Source organism: Oryctolagus cuniculus, chromosome 9 (genome assembly GCF_051225735.1).
Source record: "Oryctolagus cuniculus isolate XC-2025 breed Fujian yellow rabbit chromosome 9, ASM5122573v1, whole genome shotgun sequence".
NCBI classification, from domain to species: domain Eukaryota; kingdom Metazoa; phylum Chordata; class Mammalia; order Lagomorpha; family Leporidae; genus Oryctolagus; species Oryctolagus cuniculus.
In genome coordinates, this window is record NC_142875.1 from 51,577,594 (window position 1) to 51,597,051 (window position 19,458).

The 19,458-nt window shown below is 37.3% G+C and overlaps 1 pseudogene; it reads left to right on the top strand.

The window, feature by feature from the left end:
* The first annotated feature begins 1,078 nt into the window (after nucleotides 1-1,078).
* Nucleotides 1,079-19,458, top strand: part of LOC100359133 (DAZ-associated protein 2 pseudogene) — a 148,442-nt pseudogene continuing 130,062 nt past the window's right edge.

Below are 19,458 nucleotides of genomic sequence, written 5' to 3' on the forward strand. Positions count from 1 at the left end.
CCATTTCCAGTCAGTAGACAATAACAATGTCAGCTGGGCAAAACCCATTGCCAAGTATATATCTTTGCAGTTTGGAGTGTTAATAGTTGGTTTTAGTGTGCTATTGATACCAAGCTCAACAACAAGTGCTCATTAGTACTCTTCTAACCTTTTAAAACAGAATTATAGAGGACTTACTGTGAAATCCTATGTCAACCTGACCAGCTAGCCACAGTGGTGAGATTATAACAAGATGGTGTCTCCTATGTAACAATATGATAAATCATTGACAATGCAACTTTAATTTTTGTAACATTTTGATCCTTTATTTCTTTTAGTGTAACCACTGAACTTGTGAGATAGGAGACTGGATATTTTTCTCCTATCTAAATAAATAAATAAATTTATGAGGAAAGTTCATTGATTTACCACAATAAATAGAAATACATTGAAACACAAATCTAGAACCTAAGCATCTTGACACCCTGCTTTTTCCAAGGAACAACAATGCATGGAGGGGAGTGGGTTCCCTCTCTCAAAGGATATTTTATCATTATAATGACCTACAGAGACTAGTCCACAACAGACTCAGTACAACCCACGTTGTTTTTTTTTATCTCCATGAGATTTCCTAATCTGTATCGGCTGATGATTTATCCTCCAATTCTTTTGAAAATACCTAAGCAGCGTGATCCTGACCACTTCTTCCAGCATTCCAGCCATGGCATTTCAGTAGTTTCATTTTCCCTGCAATGGTCTCTACACAGATCCTTATGATACTCTGGAATAGTGGTCTCAGCAACTCCTTTATACACATCTAGATCGAGGGAAATCTAATTTGCATTGGCTCACACAGGTAAAATGATTGTTGATAATATTGCTTTAGAGATTCACTTGGAACAGTCTCTCTGTTAATACATGTTCTTAAAATCCCACTATTGTGATGATTAAAAAATTGGTGATTCAAGGATTCCAAGATAGTGAAATAGGGAACAATATATTGGGTAGGTAAGGGATAAACAGTAAGTGCGCTCTCAAGGGAGAAAGAGAGAGAAAACTGCAAAATTCTACAAAATTCAACAAAAGGAAAAAGAATGCCATGGGGAAGATGCAGACATGCATCAGGAACACAGACAAAACATACAACCCCAGCAGCCTAGAGCCAGAGAGGTTGCCAGCTTGGAGATGGAGGTGAGATTATACTACAACATCCCATGGTGATATATTTGAAAGGAGAGCATGGTGTGAGTCCGGCATGGAGTCCTAGAGGCCAGAGGATACCTGCAGTCAGCGGAAGTAAGAGGGTCATGTTACTTTCATCCCACCTTCCCCAAAACAGCACCTGATGCCTGGTTTAGAGAGGGCATGAACCATTTTGGGCAAAAGCAGCAATTGTGAAAGCCCTTGTGTGCATGCATAGCAACTGGCTGAGACAGGATGTCATCTCCTCAGTGGGACTGGCAGCAGCAGAGGGGAGAAGGCAACATTTGACCAGTGGCTCTTAAATACACGTGTGATCCAGAGATCCTAACAGAGGGAAAAATATACTGTCCCCACTGACTTTGAACTTACCTGAAAGGATTGACAAGGGGCTGGGAATCCATTTAAGAATATAAGGCACCTCTGCATTGCAACACACCATAGGCTCCAGGGCTCAAGCTGCCTAGATAGAACACCCACAGACAGAGACAGCTAGCTGAGGGAATGCCTGACTCTGCGGAACAGACAGGCTGGTGCAACTGAGAGCTGTGTGAGCCCTGTGTGCTGAGATTGTGGGGACTCTGTGGCAGCTAGAGGGTACAGGGTATAGTTGGGTCCCCAGGCAATCAGTGTGCATGGCTCCACACACTAAGAGCTCCCTGGTTGCCTGAGGTGGATCATTGCAGCAGGATAGATGCTCAAAGTGAGGACTGCGCAGATCATTTGAGTGGTTCACATCACATTCAGGATGAGTGTTGTACCCAGTGGGGGATAACACCCACGCATTGATGACTTTGGAGGAGAGGAAGTCAGGCTGTGATAACACTATCAGAGGTGATCTTTCCCCTATTCCGCTAACAAGGGAAGATCTTCCACACCCAACTTGGGTGTTTCCCTAGATACTTGCCCCAACCTGGAGCACTAACAAGTGCTCTCAGGCCGCACCAAGCACATACCTCTGGGTATTCACTGAAACTATACTAAGACATAGAGGCAAAGTTCAAAGATAAAAACCATCAGAGGAAAAAAATGACAAGTAACCCATAAATGCCTAAAAATAAGAATAAGGAAGATAACATGACTCCCCCCACCCAAGGAATACAACACTTCAACATTAGAATGTGAAGATGGCCAGTGCCGCGGCTCACTAGGCTAATCCTCTGCCTTGCGGTGCCAGCACACCGGGTTCTAGTCCCGTTTGGGGCGCCAGATTCTGTCCCAGTTGCCCCTCTTCCAGGCCAGCTCTCTGCTGTGGCCAGGGAGTGAGTGGAGGATGGCCCAAGTACTTGGGCCCTGCACCCCATGGGAGACCAGGATAAGTACCTGGCTCCTGCCATCGGCAGCGTGGTGTGCCGGCCGCAGCACGCCGGCCGCGGCGGCCATTGGAGGGTGAACCAACAGCAAAGGAAGACCTTTCTCTCTGTCTCTGTCTCTCACTGTCCACTCTGCCTGTCAAAAAAAAAAAAAAATAGAATGTGAAGATGAAGAGGTTGATGAAATGCCAGAATGTAATTCAAATGATTAATCACAGGATTACTCAAAAGCAATCAGAAGCAAATCCATCAAGTAAAGAAAGCTATACGTGACACGAATGAAAATTTTTCCCACAAAATTGAGATTTTAAATAGAATTCAGTATGAAATGTTACAAATGAAGAATGCAATACATCAAATAAAAAATGCAATTGGAAAGCCCTAACAACAAACTCAGTGAGGCAGAAGAGAGAATATCCAAACTAGATAACAAACCTTCGAAAATCATTCTGTAAGACAAAAACAAAAGAAAAAACTAGAAAAATTAAAAACAGTGTTGGAGATTTATGGAATGATATCAAATGACTGAACATACAGATCTTATGAGTTCCTGAAGGCGTGAAAAGAGAATAGACTAGAAAGCCTATTTAGTGAGATAATTACAAAAAACTTCTCCAATTTGGAGAAAGAAAGATATGTACAAGTACAGGAAGCACATAGAACTCCTAGTGGACGTGACCAGAAAAGATCTTTACCATGACACATTGTAGTCAAACATTCCCCAGTAAAACATTAAGAAAATATTCTAAAATGTGCACAAGAGAAGCACTAGACTGTTTTCAGAGAACTCAATTAGTCTTACAGCTGACTTCTCATCAGAAATGCTACAGGCTAGGAGAGAATGGAGAGTCTTAAGAGAAAAACAACTGTGAACCCACAATACTGTACAATTTGAAGTTCTCATTTATGAATGAAGGTGAAATAAAATACATTTAATAACAGAAAGAAATTGAAAGAATTTGTCACCATTCATCCAGCCTTACAAAAGATGCTTAAGAATTTGCTACACACAGAAACACAGAAAGATAATCATCATCATGAAATAATGTGAAGGTAGAAAATTTCCCAATAATAGTAAATTCAAAGTAAATAATAGGAATATTTATGAGAAAATGGCAGGGCCAAGTAATTACTGATCAATAGTAACCTTGAATGTAAATGGGCTAAACTCTCCAGTTAAAAGCCACAGGCTGACTGAATGGATTAAAAAACAAGACCCATCTATTTGCTGTCTAAAGAAGCACATCTTACCAACAAAGATGCTTGTCACCAACAAAGATGAATGCGTACTCCTAATGAACATGACCAGCGTCTATTGTGAAAGGATGGAAAAAGATATTTCAGGCAAATGGGAAGCAACAAAAGTCAGGTGTAATCATTCTAAAATCAAACAAAGTAGATTGTAACACAAAAACTTATGAAGAAGGGCACGATGTATAATAATTAAGGGATAAATACAACAGGAAGATGTGACTATAATAAATGTATATGCCCCAAATTGCATAGCACCTAGCTATTTAAAAGAAATATTAATGGATCTAAGGGGAGACACAGACTACAATTCAATAGCAATGAGGGATTTCAGCACCCTACTTTCATCAACGGACAGATCAACTAGACAGAAAATCAACAAAGAAACAAAAGAACTAATTGACACTATGAAGCAAATGGACCTAACTGAAATCTATAGTACTTTTCACCCCACAGTTGAAGAATACACATTTTTCTCATCAGTGCATGGAAAGTTCTCTTGGATAGACCATATACTAGGCCATATAGCAAGTCTCAGCAAATTAAAAAATAATCAAAATCATACCATGCATCATCTCTAACCAGAATCCAATGAAGTTGGAAATCAACAACTCAGGAATCTCTAGATCATATACAAACACATGGAAACTGAACAACATGCTTCTGCATAAACAGTGGGTCATAGGAGAAATCATAAAATGTATAGAAACTAATGAAGATGACAGCACATCATATCAAAACTTATGGGATACAGCAAAAGCAGTGTTAAGAGGGAAGTTTATAGTAATTGGCACCTACAAAAAAATTGGAAAGGTACCAATAAATGTACAATCAGTGTATCTCAAGGACCTAGAAAACAATAACAAATCAATTCCCAAATTAGTAAGAGGAAAGAAATCAAAATCATAGAAGAAATAAACAAAATTGAAAAGATCAGTAAAATGAAGAATTGGCTTTTGAAAAAAATAGGGCTGGTGCCACCACTCACTAGGCTAATCCTCCAACTTGCGGCACCGGCACACCGGGTTCTAGTCCTGGTTGGGGCGCCGGATTCTGTCCCGGTTGCCCCTCTTCCAGGCCAGCTCTCTGCTGTGGCCAGGGAGTGCAGTGGAGGATGGCCCAAGTGGTTGGGCCCTGCACCCCATGGGAGACCAGGAGAAGCACCTGGCTCCTGCCATCGGATCAGTGCGGTGCGCTGGCCGCAGCACATCGGCAGTGGTGGCCATTGGAGGGTGAACCAACGGCAAAAGAAAGACCTTTCTCTCTGTCTCTCTCTCACTGTCCACTCTGCCTGTCAAAAAAATAAAATAAAATAATACATCACTGGCTCCACTAACCAAAATAGAAGAACACCGAAGTAATAAAATCAGACATGAAAAAGGAAATGTAACAATAGATACCACAGAATTAAGAGAATCATCAGAAGTTACTACAAAGAGCTGTATGCCAACAAATCAGAAAATCAAGAAGACATAGATAGAATCCTGGACCCATACAATCCATCAAAATTGGGTCATGAAAATATAGAAAACCTAAACATGCTGATAACCAAGATGGAGATTAAATCAATAATAAAGAACTTTCCAACAAAAAAAGCCCAGGACAGGATGGTTTCCATGCTGAATTCTACTAGATATTTAAACAAGAATTAATTCCAATTCTTGTCAAGCTATTCAAAACATCTGAAAGGGAGCAAATGCCCCAAACTCCTTCTATGAAGCTTGTATAACCTTAATTCCTAAACCAGAAAAAAAGATACAACAGAGAAAAAAAACTACAAATCAATATCCCTGATAACATGGATACAAAAATTATCAACAAAATATTAGTCAAACAAATCCAACAACACAACAAAAATCATTTCCCTGGACTAAATCTGATTTATCTCTGCTATGCAGGGATGGTTCGCCATTCACAAATCAATCAATGTGGTACTTCATATTAACAAACTGAAGAAGAAACTTTATACTTCACTCAATAGAGTCATTTGATAAAATACAACATCCTTTCATGTTGAAAATCTTAAGCAAATTGGGTATAGGAGGAACTTTCCTCAACCCAATCAAGGCAATTTATGACAAACCCACGGCCAACTTCCTATTGTACGGGGAAAGTCTGGAAGCATTCTCCCAAAGATCCAGAATCAGCCAAGGATGCACACTCTCACCCTTGCTATTCAGTACAGTCATGGAAGTTTTAGCCAGAACTGTTAGGCAAGAAAAATAGATCAAAGCCTACAAATAGAAAGGAGCATGTCAAATTATTCCTATTTGCAGATGACACGATTCTATATATAGGGGATACAGAAGACTTCACTGATAGACTATTTGAACTCATAAAAGAGTTGGTAAAGTGGCAGGATATAAAATTAATATACAAAGACCAATGGCCTTTGTATACATAGACAATTTTTATGGATGAGAAAGAACTTTTAAGATCAGCCCCATTCACAATAGCTGCAAAAAAAATGAAATACCTTGTAATAAATTTAAGAGCTTAAGATCTTTGTGCTAAAAATTACAAAACTTTAAAGAAAGAAAAAGAAGAAGACATAAAAAATGGAGAAATCTTCCATGTTCATGGGTTGGAAGAGTCAATATCATCAAAATGTCCATACTACCAAAAGAAATTTACAGAGTATTCAATTTGATCCCAATCAGAATACCAATGGCAGTCTCCTCACTTCTAGAAAAAATGATGCTAAAATTCTTATGGAAACACAGGAGACCTTGAATAGCTAAAGCAATTTTACACAACAGAAACAAAGCCAGAGGCATCACAACACCAGATTTTAAGACATACTATATAGCAGTTATAATCAAAACAGCCTGTTACTCACAAATAAAGAGATGTGTAGCCCACTGCGACAGAATAGAAACCCCAGAAATCAATCCATACAGCTATAATCAACTTATCTTTGACAAAGGAACTAAAATCAATCCCTGCAGCATGGACAGTTTTTTCAAGAAATTGTTCTAGGGAAACTGGAGCTCCATGTGCAGAAGTATGAAACTAGACCCATACCTCACATCTTACAAAAAAATCTACCCCCTAAAAAAGGGATCAACAACCTAAATCTATGACCTGATACCATTAAATTACTAGAGAACATTGTGGGAACTCTTCAAAACATGGGTATGACAAAGAGTTCTTGGAAAGAACTCCAGAAACACAAGAAATCAAAGACAAAATTGATAAATGGTATTATATCAAGCTGAGAAGCATCTTCAGTGCAAAATAAACACTCAGAAAAATGAAGAGGCAACCAATAAAATGGGAGAATATATTTTCAAACACACAACTCATAAAGGGTTAATATCCATAATCTATTAAGAGCTCAATAATTCCAACAACAAAAGAAGCAATCTAATTAAGAAATGGATAAAAGACTTGATCAGACATTTTTCAAGAGAGAAAATTCAAATGACCAGAAGACACAAGAAAAAATGCTCAGGATTGGCCGGCGCCGTTGTTCACTAGGCTAATCCTTCACCTGTGGCGCCAGCACTGGCACTCTGGGCTCTAGTCCTGGTAGGGGTGCTGGATTCTATCCCGGGTGCCACTCTTCCAGGCCAGCTCTCTACTGTGGCCTGGGAGTTTAGTGGAGGATGCCCCAGGTCCTTGGGCCCTGCACCCACACGGGAGACCAGGAAGAAGCACCTGGCTCCTGGCTTTGGATCGGCGCAGTGCACCAGCCATAGCAACCATTAGGAGAGTGAACAACAGAAGGAAGACCTTTCTCTCTGTCTCCCTCTGTCTCACTAACTCTACCTGTCAAAAAAAAGAAATGTTCAGGATCACTAGCCATTAGGGAAATGCAAATCAAAACCACAATGAGGTTTCACCTCGCCACAGTTAGAATGGCTGTCATACAGAACTCAACAAACAACAAAGCTGGTGAGGAAGTAGAGGAAAAGGTACCCTAGTCCACTGTTGGTAGGAAGGTAAACTGGTGCAGCCACTGTGGAAGACAGTATGGAGATATTTAGAAATCTGAATATAGACCTGTCATATGATCCAGCCATGGGACTCTTGGAAATTCACACAAACCAAAAGAAATCAGCATATGAAAGAGTTATTTGTACCACCATATTACTGCAGTTCAATTCACAATAACTAAGATGTGGAATCAACACAGATGTTGATTAGCTATTGACTGGGTAAAAAATTATAGAATATATACACTATGGAATACTACTCATCTATAAAATAAAACGAAATATGTTCTTTTGCAACAAAATGGCTGCAATTAAAAAAATACTTAGTGAAATAAGCCAGTCCCAAAAAGACAGATACTATGTTTTCCCTCATCTGGGATAACTTATAGAATACCTAAAATGTACTGCATTTGAGAGAAATTGACATTTTCACATTCAATGACTGTTTATAGCCCTTGTTTCTTCTGTTGAGAAAGTGCTTTTTTTTTCCTTCATACTGTTTGTTGAACTTTTTACTTAGTATAGGATTAACCTTATGAGTATTAGATAAACTGAAAATAAACTGTAAAAATTAATAATGAGAATGGAAGAGAGAGGAGGAAGAGGAGTTGGAGCATCGGCAAGAGGGAGGGGGAGGTGGGAAGTATCATTATAATCCTAGATCTGTGTATATGAAACTTGTATATCTAAAACTTAAAAGATAAAAAGAAGAGGATCAGGCTGAAAATGTGATGATCCATAACCTTAAAGGATGCAGAATAATCTCATAAAATTCAATATTAGGAATAATTATCAAGAAGCAGAGAAGTCAGAAAACTTTAGTTACCATTCTCTTCATCTTTATTTTTAATTCTCTTAGGTTCTCATATTGTCTTCTGTTCTTTTTTTTCTTTCTTTCTTTTATTTAGTAAATATAAATTTCCAAAGTACAGTTTATGGATTACAATGGCTTCCCCCCCCATAATTTCCCTCCCACTCGCATCCCTCCCATCTCCTGCTCCCTCTCCCATTCCATTCACATCAAGATTCATTTTCAATTATCTTTATATACAGAAGATTGATTTAGTATATATTAAGTAAAGATTTCATCAGTTTGCACCCACACAGAAACACAAAGTGTAAAATAATGTTTCAGTACTAGTTATAGCATTACTTCACATTGGACAACACATTTAAGACAGATCCCACGTGAGAAATAAGTACACAGTGACTCCTGTTGTTGACTTAACAATTTGACACTCATGTTTATGGCGTCAGTAATCTCCCGAGGCTCTAGTCATGAGTTGCCAAGGCTATGGAAGCCTTTTGAGTTCACCAACTTCAATCTTATTCCAACAGGATCATAGTCAAAGTGGAAGTTCTCTCCTCCCTTTGGAGAAAGGTACCTCCTTCTTTGATGGCCCCATTCTTTCCACTGGGATCTCACTCGCAGAGATCTTTCATTTAGGTCTTCTTTTTTTTTCCCCCAGAGTGTCTCGCTTTCCATGCCTAAAATACTCTCATGGGCTCTTCAGCCATATTCAAATGCCTTAAGGGCTGATTCTGAGGCCAGAGTGCTATTTAGGACATCTGCCATTCTTTGAGTCTGCTGTGTATCCTGCTTCCCATGATGGATTGTTCTCCCCCTTTTTGATTCTATCAGTTAGTATTAGCAGACACTAGTCTTGTTTATGTGATCCCTTTGACTCTTAGACCTATCAGTGTGATCAATTGTGAACTGAAATTGATCACTTGGACTAGTGAGATGGCATTGGTACATGCCACCTTGATGGGATTGTACTTTTTCTAAATTTATTTCTGTAGATCCACTTACATACTCTCTTTTCAAATTTCACATGGCCATCCATATTTTTCCTAAAATTATGACATTAGCTCTTAGCTTGTTGTGACTGTCTGGCTTAGATTTTCTAGGAAAATTACTCTACTTTTGTGTCATAGCTGTAATCACTACAAAAAAACCTGATTGGTGAAGTTATCTTGAGCTAATTGCCTCATAATCTTAACTCCATTCACATTCAGAAGTGCATAGCATGTAACAGTTGGGGCTTCTTTTTCTAGACTTCAGAAGGGGTCTATAGTGGGGAAGATGAGAAGATTAGCACAGTGACTCTACTATATATTACAATAAAAATGAGCAAAAACTGGTGTTTTAAAAAACCACCATGCAGTTAATGAGGATCTAAAGAAATTATAAAGCTAATGAAACATCTTCAGTTTTAGATTGGTGCTTTTCTAAAAAAAATGTATCATAAGAATAAGGAATAATTATATATGTTCACCCACCAATTTACTTCCAATAATTTGTGTTAGGAAAAATTGAAGAGTGGGAAAGCAAGTTGTATATATGATACTAACCAGAAAAATGTTTGCAATGATTAAAAACCAAAAATAATCTTAAAATGGAAGAATAGGAAATTATTTAAGAAATATTTCGAGGGGAGGACTGATGCCGTGGCATAGTGTGTTGAGCTTCTGCCTGTGGTGACAGCATCCCATATGGGTGCAAGTTCATGTCCCAGCTACTCCTCTTCTGATCCAGCTCTCTACTAATGGCCTGGGAAGGAATTGGAAGATGGCCCCAGTGTTTGGGCCCCTGCACCTAAGTGAGAGACTTGGAAGAAACTCCTGGCTCCTGGCTTTGGATCAGCACAGCTCTGGCCATTGTGGCATTGCAGCCATCTAGGGAGTGAATGAACAGATGGAAAGCTGTCTCTCCCTCTGTCTGTCTTTATCTCTTTCTCTCTAATAAATACATAAATAAATCTTTAAAAATTGTGAAATCCAGAATATTATAATGATTTAAATAATAATTTACAATAATAGTTAATAAAAGATGAAATGCTTAAAATGTGGTCAAGGTAAAAAAGGGAGACACATTTATGCACATGCTGGAATAAGATGAATAAATAAATGCAGTGCTCAAAGCAATGCCAGAAGCATAATAAGCATTTAACACCTACTAGATTTTATGCAAAATGGATATGTGAATGTGTGTGAATAAGAACACCCACACATGCAAGGATATATATGAAATGTTAGCAACATTTTTTATACTCCTAAACCAATAATTCCTTTTATTATCAATTTAATGAGGTATTTCTTAAATCCACATACATGCAGTTCTGTCTTGTTTAGTACTATAATCCTCTTAGCCTTTCTTGATCTACCATCAGTAGGGAACATCTATAATGCTGGCCATATAAGGCCCTTGAAATAATTTGTTCTGGCCCTGCCTAAGTAGGCAACTGAGATGGGAGGGGTGTGAGTGGGAGGGAAAATAAAAAGAATGCACAATTACTCTTAGGTGTTTAATTAATGCTATAACTAGTACTCAAATAGTATTTTATACTTTTGTTTCTGTGTGGGTGCAAACTGGAAATCTTTACTTAATATATGCTAAATTGATCTTCTGCATATAAAGAGAATTGAAAATGAATCTTGATGTGAATGGAAGGGGAGAAGGAGTGGGAGAGAGGAGTGTTGTGGGTGGGAGGGAAGTTATGGGGGGGGGGAAGCTATTGTAATCCATAAGCTGTACTTTGGAAATTTATGTTCATTAAATAAAATAAAATTTAAAAAAAAAGAAATTCAACTAATTTAAAGTGGCTAATTTTTAAGCCAATGATTTCTTTTTTTATTTAATAAATATAAATTTACAGAGTACAACTTTTGAATTATAGCGACTTTTTCCCCCATAACCTCCCTCCCACCTGCAACCATCCCATCTCCCACTCCCTCTCCCATCCCATTCTTCATCAAGATTCATTTTCAAATATCTTTATATACAGAAGATCACTTAGTATATACTAATTCTTTACTTTTATTTTATTTTATTTTTTATTTATTTGACAGAGTTAGACATTGAGAGAGAGAGACAGAGAGAAAAGTCTTCCTTCCGTTCGTTCACCCCCCAAAATGGCCGCTATGCCTGGAGCTGCGCCAATCTGAAGCCAGGAGCCAGATGCTTCTTCCTGGTCTGCCATGTGGGTGCAGGGGCCCAAGCACCTGGGCCATCCGCCACTGCCTTCCCAGGCCACAGCAGAGAGCTGGACTGGAAGAGGGGCAACCGAGCAAGAACCCGGTGCCTATATGGGATGCCAGTGCCGCAGGCGGAAGATTAACCAAGTGAGCCACGGTGCTGGCCCCAGTATATACTAAGTAAAGATATCAACAGACTGCACCCACACAGACACACAAAGTATAGAGTATTGTTTGAGTAGTAGTTTACTGTTAATTCTATGATTTCTATGGCCTGCAAATGACTTTATAAATGTCCAAATGGCCCTTGGGGAAAAAAAAAGTTACCCACCATGGTAGAAGGACCATGATACCACGAATTCTGAGACATGTATTCTAAATATTAATGAAGACATGGAAGGAGAAAGAAATGCAGTAACTGGAATATAGATTTTTCTCTACATCTCATCTATTTTTAGCAGACAGCATTAATGCAAGTGGAAAGTGAAAAGTAACTCCAATGAAGCAAAGAATATAATCTAAATTTCCTGTCACAACTAGGAATTTTCAAAATGCTTTTATTATTTTATCTTAAAGTTTCATGAAGTTTTTCTAGCACAATCCATAATAACTGTATGAATGGTTTAGCATTAAAAATGAATTTTTCCTCCACCAAAGAAAAAAGTTTGTGTAAAATCAACACTTAAGAGAGACAAGTAGTGCTATTTTTGTCCTTTAAACTTGCATAGTACCTGGGGCAGTATTCTGTGTCCTCAATGATAATAATGCATTCCTTTGAAAGTAAAGAATTCCAATATTTCATATTCTATAAAAAGCTTTATATTATGTTTTATCCCAGACTCCCAATACACCAGAGTAGTCTCGATTGACAGTTGAGGTAAAGTCAATATCACAAAATTATATACCTAGCCAAGTTAATTGCATAACACACACACACATACACAAAGACTAATGATTTTAAAGCTATACTTATTTTGCTATAGATGTTCATACCATTTACTGACAGTTTTTTTTTTTTTTTTGGTTGCATTTCATTCTTGATCTCATATATTTGCTTCACCTCACATTTACATGTGGCAGATCTTCAAATCAAAATTTCATGAATGACAACGAGCTTATTCTTATTCTCTAAGTTCTTGAATTATTTGGAATTGATTTCTAATCACTTCAGTAAACCTGGCTAAGTATATAGTTTTGTCACGTGATGCATTACAGTTCTGTGGGTCAAAAGTCTCACATAGATCTTACCAGGTGTAAGTCATGGTATCAGCAGGGTCATTTTCCTTTCTGCACGCTTAATGTTATTTCCACTTGCCAGCATGCAGGAGCCTGTTCTTGGCTCACGCATAATCCCATCTTTAACACCTAAGCCAACATTGTCACTCTCTGACCATTCTTATGGAGTCACATCTGTTTGTGACTCCCTTCTGTACTCCTCTGCCATTTTTTAATTGACCTGTGTATTTATATTTTGCCCATCTAGATCATACAGCTGTGAGGACAGCGTATCAGCAAAAATAATTCCTTTTTACTATGCAACCTAATGTACTCACAAGCTTCAGATATCAGGACATGGGTATCTTTTGGAGGGCCATTGTTCTGCCAACCACAAATATTTTTCAACTTTTATCTTTTATGCTTCCAACATTTAATATTTTGTTATTTCAAATCATTAAATATCACCAAAATTTTCTTTAATGTGAAATATTATGCCACTGTCTTTGCATCTATAACACCCCCACCCTTTTTATTACAACTGTGTTCCTCATTTATGTCAAAAAATTCACCCTCATTAGGTTTGAGGCAAAGTAGCAGCTCCTTTATGGTCACTATACAATCCTGTCTTTTGTAGCAATCTTTTTAATGAGTTTGCTTGCAAAAAAAATAAAAATAAAAAGTGTCTCATCAACCTCAAGTGTTATGATGATCATCAAAACTGCCTGCATTAACTAATTCTAAGAATTTACGAACAAATTTCATACTACCAGTCTTATGCTGCATCTTCAGCAGGCTTTGACAGTAATCAACAATTCATGCCAACTTCTGAAATGATAAAAACAGTATTTACAGAAGAAAATGTTCTTCAGATTCCTTGTAATTAATTACCATTTTCTATCAATGTAGTACGGAACTTCATCACTTTGGTTTGAATGCTGAACAAACTGATTGTGACCTTTGCTTAAATACAGAATTCAAAGAAAAATAGAAGTTAATGCTCTATGTCAAACATAACACTCTCTTTTTTAAGCTTTTATTTAAAGAATGAATTTTTCATAGGTACAATTTTAGCAATATAGTAGTTCTTTCCCTCTTACCCACCCTCCCACCTCCACTCCCATCCCACCTCCTACTCCCTCTCCCATCCCTTTCTTCATTATGGTTCATTTTTAGTTTAATTTTATATACAGAAGGCCAACTCTATGTTAAGTACATCTTTCTTTGATGGCCCCTTCTTTCCACTGAGGTCTCACAGAGATCCTTCATGTAGGATATATTTTGGTCACAAAGTCTTGGCTTTCCATGCCTGAAATGCTCATTTTTCAAAAGAGGAAATCCAAATGGCCAACAGACACATGAAAAGATGTTCAGGATCACTAGCAATCAGGGAAATGCAAATCAAAACCTCAAAGAGGTTTCAGCTCACCCCAGTTATAATGGCCCTCATACAGAAATCAACAAAAAACAAATGCTGGAGAGGATGTGGGGAAAAGGGCACCCTAACCCACTGTTGGTTGGAATGTCAACTGGTAAAGCCATTATGGAAGGCAGTATAGAAATACCTCAAAAATCTGAATGTAGATACCCACTCCTGGGAATTTATGCAAGGGAAATGAAATCAGTAAATGAAAGTGCTATCTGTACCTCCATGTTTATTGCAGTTCAATTCACAATAGCTAAGACATGGAATCAACCTAAATGCCCATCAACTGAAGACTTAATAAAGAAATTATGGGATATATACACTATGGAATACTACACAGCATTAAAAAAAAATCCGGGCATTCACAACAAAATGGATCAAGCTGGAAAACTTCATACTTAGTGAAATAATCCAGTCCCAAAGAGACAAATACCAAATGTTCTCCCTGATATGTGAGAATTAATAGCACTCCTAAAATGAAACCTACAGAAGTACAGTTGACATTTTTAGAAACAATGACATGAATAGGCCTTGTACTGACTGTTGAGGGACAGTTTTTTATTGTTGCTTTTTATTTTGTTTTTCCTTTTTTTCTTTGTTTTCTTTCTTTCTATTTCTTTTCTTCATACTATATGTTGACTCTTTAGAGTTAATCATATGTCTAAAAAGCCAATTGAAAAAAGATCCCAGTAAAAAATAAAAGGGGGAATAAGAGAGATAGAAGGTAGTCTATAACTGTAAGGCTGTATAGTTTTGCATACAGTCCTACAAACGTACTTTGAAGGGTACAGCCTAAAGACTTATCTTGGGACCCCAAATCTTGTAAAATTGGTGGTAAAAATTCCATCTTAATTTTAAAGTGATCATATTAAATATTAGATAGGTTTAAGTGTAAAAGTGATCATATAAATAATATCAAGTGCCTGATAATAATAATAGACAGAATTAAAAAGGAGGGAATGTCCAATATGGGAAGCAGTCTACACAGCGGACTCCTATAATGACATTCACTGTAAATAACACTCTGACCTCAGAATCAACCCATAAGGCCTCCTTATCTGGCTGAAATACTGTGAGAGCACTCTCTCTTCCTAGGGCAAATTCAACTGAAAAAGGTTGAAGCAACTTTATTCTTTTTCATATCCATTGGATTTTTTCAATATGATTTATAAAGCCTCATGCAATTTTGTGTCTTTCCTTTCATAAGTATTCTTTTAAAGAAAAACAAATTATTTATTTGAAAAGCAGAGGGAGAGAGAGGGGGGCAAAGAGAGAGAGAGCAACAGAAACCTTCCATCTACTGGTTCACTCTCCAAATGCCTGCAAGAACAAGGGCTGGGACATCCTGAAGGCAGGAGCGAGGAACTTCATCCTGGTCTCCCACATGTGTGGAAGAGAACAAAGAACTTGGATTGTTACCTGCTGTATCCCAGGTGTATTAGGAGGAATATAGATCAGACATGGAGTCAGAACTCAGCCCAAGCACTCTGAACACAGGAAGGGAGTGTCACAAACAGTGGTTTAACTGACTGCCACAAAACTCACTCCATATTAGCATCCTACAGAATGCTAATCCTACAGAAGACATTAGCATCCCTATTGCCATTTTCAAATCTTCTAATCACATCCAACTACACTTACATTCTCTCATTTTGTTTCTTTGCCTCACTTTTATCTTTGTTAGTCAATCCTCTTTTCCAATATTTTTGTAACATATAAAGTTTATGTATCAGTAGGCTAAGGAGGCAATGCAAACGCATACTTTGTTGTTGGTTCCTGAACAACATAATTGCAGATGAACAGAAGACAGCCATCAACAGACTTTGAAGGAAGCAATGTAATTGGTTACTCCGTAGTGCATGATGTTATTTAGTTAGTCGTGGACTGAAAGTTCAACAACTTTATGTCTGTACTTTATGCAATTAAAGATAGTACACCACAGTAACTGAAATTGAAATCCAATTGAGAACTTATGTTACTTAATGGATTGTGGTAACTGAAATTCACACATATCAGAACTGACAGAGGGAGGACTGCCAACGTGTGGGTGATATAAAACTATATACACAACTATACATAAAACCAAAGATAACTTCAAAAACTTAGAGAGGTGGGAGAGGAGGATGAAACATTATTTTACCTTTTATCTAATCATTTTCATTTATGGGCAAGGGGGAGGGAGAGTTCTTCCATCCACTGTTTCACTGCTTGTACACCCACAGCTAGAATAAGGCCACAGCAAAGTCATAGGCCATAGTCTCTCGTGTGGGTGGGAGGGACCCGACTACTTAAGCCTTCAACTTTAGCTCTCAGACCCTGCAATGTGGGATGTGGCTGTCTGATGGGGTGACTTGACCACTGCACCACATGCCTATCTCAAAAGAGCAAATTATGTTACTTGTACATGATTAAAATTGAGGGAATTTATACTATTTCTCTGGGCTCTCTCAATTTAAGCAGTACAGTTTGTAATGCTATGAGAAATATGAAAGCAACAAATAATGAAATTAAAAAGAAAAAAGTACACTTCCTAGGACACTTGAATACAAGGCAAACACATCCAGAGCATTTCTCCTCTTAAAACACTCCTGCCTAGAAACTGATGATGAAAAGAAAAATGATAGGGTCAGAAGGCACATGGTCACATTATGGAGGATAAAAAAAATCTTAAAAAGAATAGATTAGATGACTCTATACCAAAAAATGCAGCACCTCTTTGTGAAATTACTTTCTGATATAATACAAATATCCCAAAAACCTTAATAAAAACAATCCATGCCAATCATAACCCCAAAAGATATCATTACAAATGTCATAATTTCAAACACCAAAATGCCCAAAAACAGAATCCCCAACTTCTAAAATCCCTAAATCTAAAAATTCCCAACATCACAATTTTAAAACATTAATACCCTAAGTGCTTATTTACCAAATCAAAAACAAACAAGCAAAGTTTACCTGCGAGGTCTGGGAGATACTCAAGGAAAGGATTGGCCTGTGATATGTCAATGATAGCAATTAAGTTTAGGGGGCAGGCATTGACCTAGCAGTCAAGAAAGACAATATGCTCTATATCTTGGTATCTGGGTTCATTATCTGCTTTGCTCCTAATTCTTGCTTCTTGCTAATTCAGACTCTGAGAGGCAGTATATGATCTGATGGCTTGAATGACCTGGTCAAATCAGTACCCATTGTGTGCATTTGGGCAGTAAACCTGCCAATGTGAGATATTCTCTCTCTCTCTCTCTCTCTCTCTCTCTCTCTGTTCTCTCAAATATTTTGTTTTAAACTTCAGTTTAAAAGCAATGCCATTGGCATTGCTTCTAGCAATGAAATTGCAGGATATTTTAGTGATTTTAAGCTGTATTTAAATGATGAAAACAGCAAAGCCACTGACCGGTTGGAAAATAATTATGTGTACAGAAGAATAAGAGGACACTTATGTAACTGGGTTGCTGTTCAATTACCAGTACTGTTTCCACCAAATCTGTAGTCTGCATAAGAGTCTATGTGGAATAGACTGCCAGGGTCCCAAAACAACAGAGAATCATGGCACAGAAGGTGGGAAAATTTAATAGGGAATGGTTATATTGGTGTATAAAGAATCATAGAAGAATTTCACAAAGAGCAGTGTCACACAGAAAATGAATGTGAATGTATTCTGTGAGAGCAACCATGCCCTAAGGGGGGAAAGAAGCAGCTATTCATGAGAGACTTCAAAATATAATTAATGATGGTGAAAGCTGGGCCTTTCTCATGGACTATTTCAGTGCAACTGCTCCTGTTCTATCCCTGGAATACATTTTTCATTTCTTCTCAGTTTCTTTTATTATCTTTTTAGTTTTTATTCACTAGTTTAAAATATAATCATTATTTTTTTAATTTGCTATGCCATATTTAGTTTTCACACCTTTGCCAATATTTGAAGCATAAATTGTATGAAGACTTTTAGAGAGTCCTAACTCCTTTTATGCATTTTTTGAAAATTTCACTCCATAAAAAGTGCACTATCAAAAACTGACATTGTTCATAAGTATTGTATATGTAAATAGAAACACTGAAATGTGTTTAAAAAGTTCTTTTTGTATATTTCCTTTTGTGAAAGAAAATATTTCAAGATCTTGGTTTGGGGGCTACTACATATGCAGTGGTGACCCAATGTGGTTTTTAACCAATCTTGCCCAAAGACTTAGACAGCCCCTCATAGAATTTTTGATGATCACAGTTATAAATCTGGGTGCACACATGTACCAGTCATATTTATATATGTTTTCTTAAAAGACTTATTTTCTTTATTTGAAAGGTAGAATGACTGAGGCAAAAATAGAGAGAAAAACATTTTTTGTCTGCTGATTCACTCCACAAATGGCCACAACAATCTGCTTAGGGCAAAGCTGGGAGCCTGTAACTCCAACTATGCCTCACACCTGGGCCATCTTTCACTGCTTTCTCAGGTGCATTAGCAAGGAGCAAGTTCATAAGAATAGCAGTTAGATCCCAAATTGGCACTCTGACATGGGATGCAAGCATTGCAATCGGAGTCTTAATCTGCTATGTGGTAATGCGAGCCTCTATTATATGTTTATTGATTTCAACTTTTGAACTATTTATGCATATGGTTAATTTGCTCATAACTGCTATGCCTGTGTGACTATAATTGGTATACTTGAGTGTTTATGCTTGCAAAAATATGTACATTATTATTGTCTGTTTTAAAGTGGTTTAAAGTAGCCAGTGAAATATTCTGTTATATTTTATAAGTATCTCAGAAAAAATTTTAAAAATCAAATAGATATTTTTAAAGAATTTTATGTAATCATTCCCAGAATTATATTTTTGTGGTTTAGATTTAGGACAATTTTAGATTTTAGGGATTTAAATCTCCCAAGATTTTAATATTTGAAGTTACAGGTTTCTGGATTGTGCCTTTTGGGATCATGAACCAAACTTGAATAATACTCAATGGAGGATATTACAGCAATGTTAACAAAAAATCCTTTCTCAATAAAAAAATTGAAAATTTTCAGCTTATTCTTATTTTCTATCAAATATTCAGGAAACAGTTAATTCCATATATATTTTAGATTCTCCAGAATATAAAATGTTGGAAATAATTCTTTATGGATTATTCATAATTCTATATTCATCATCTTTTCAG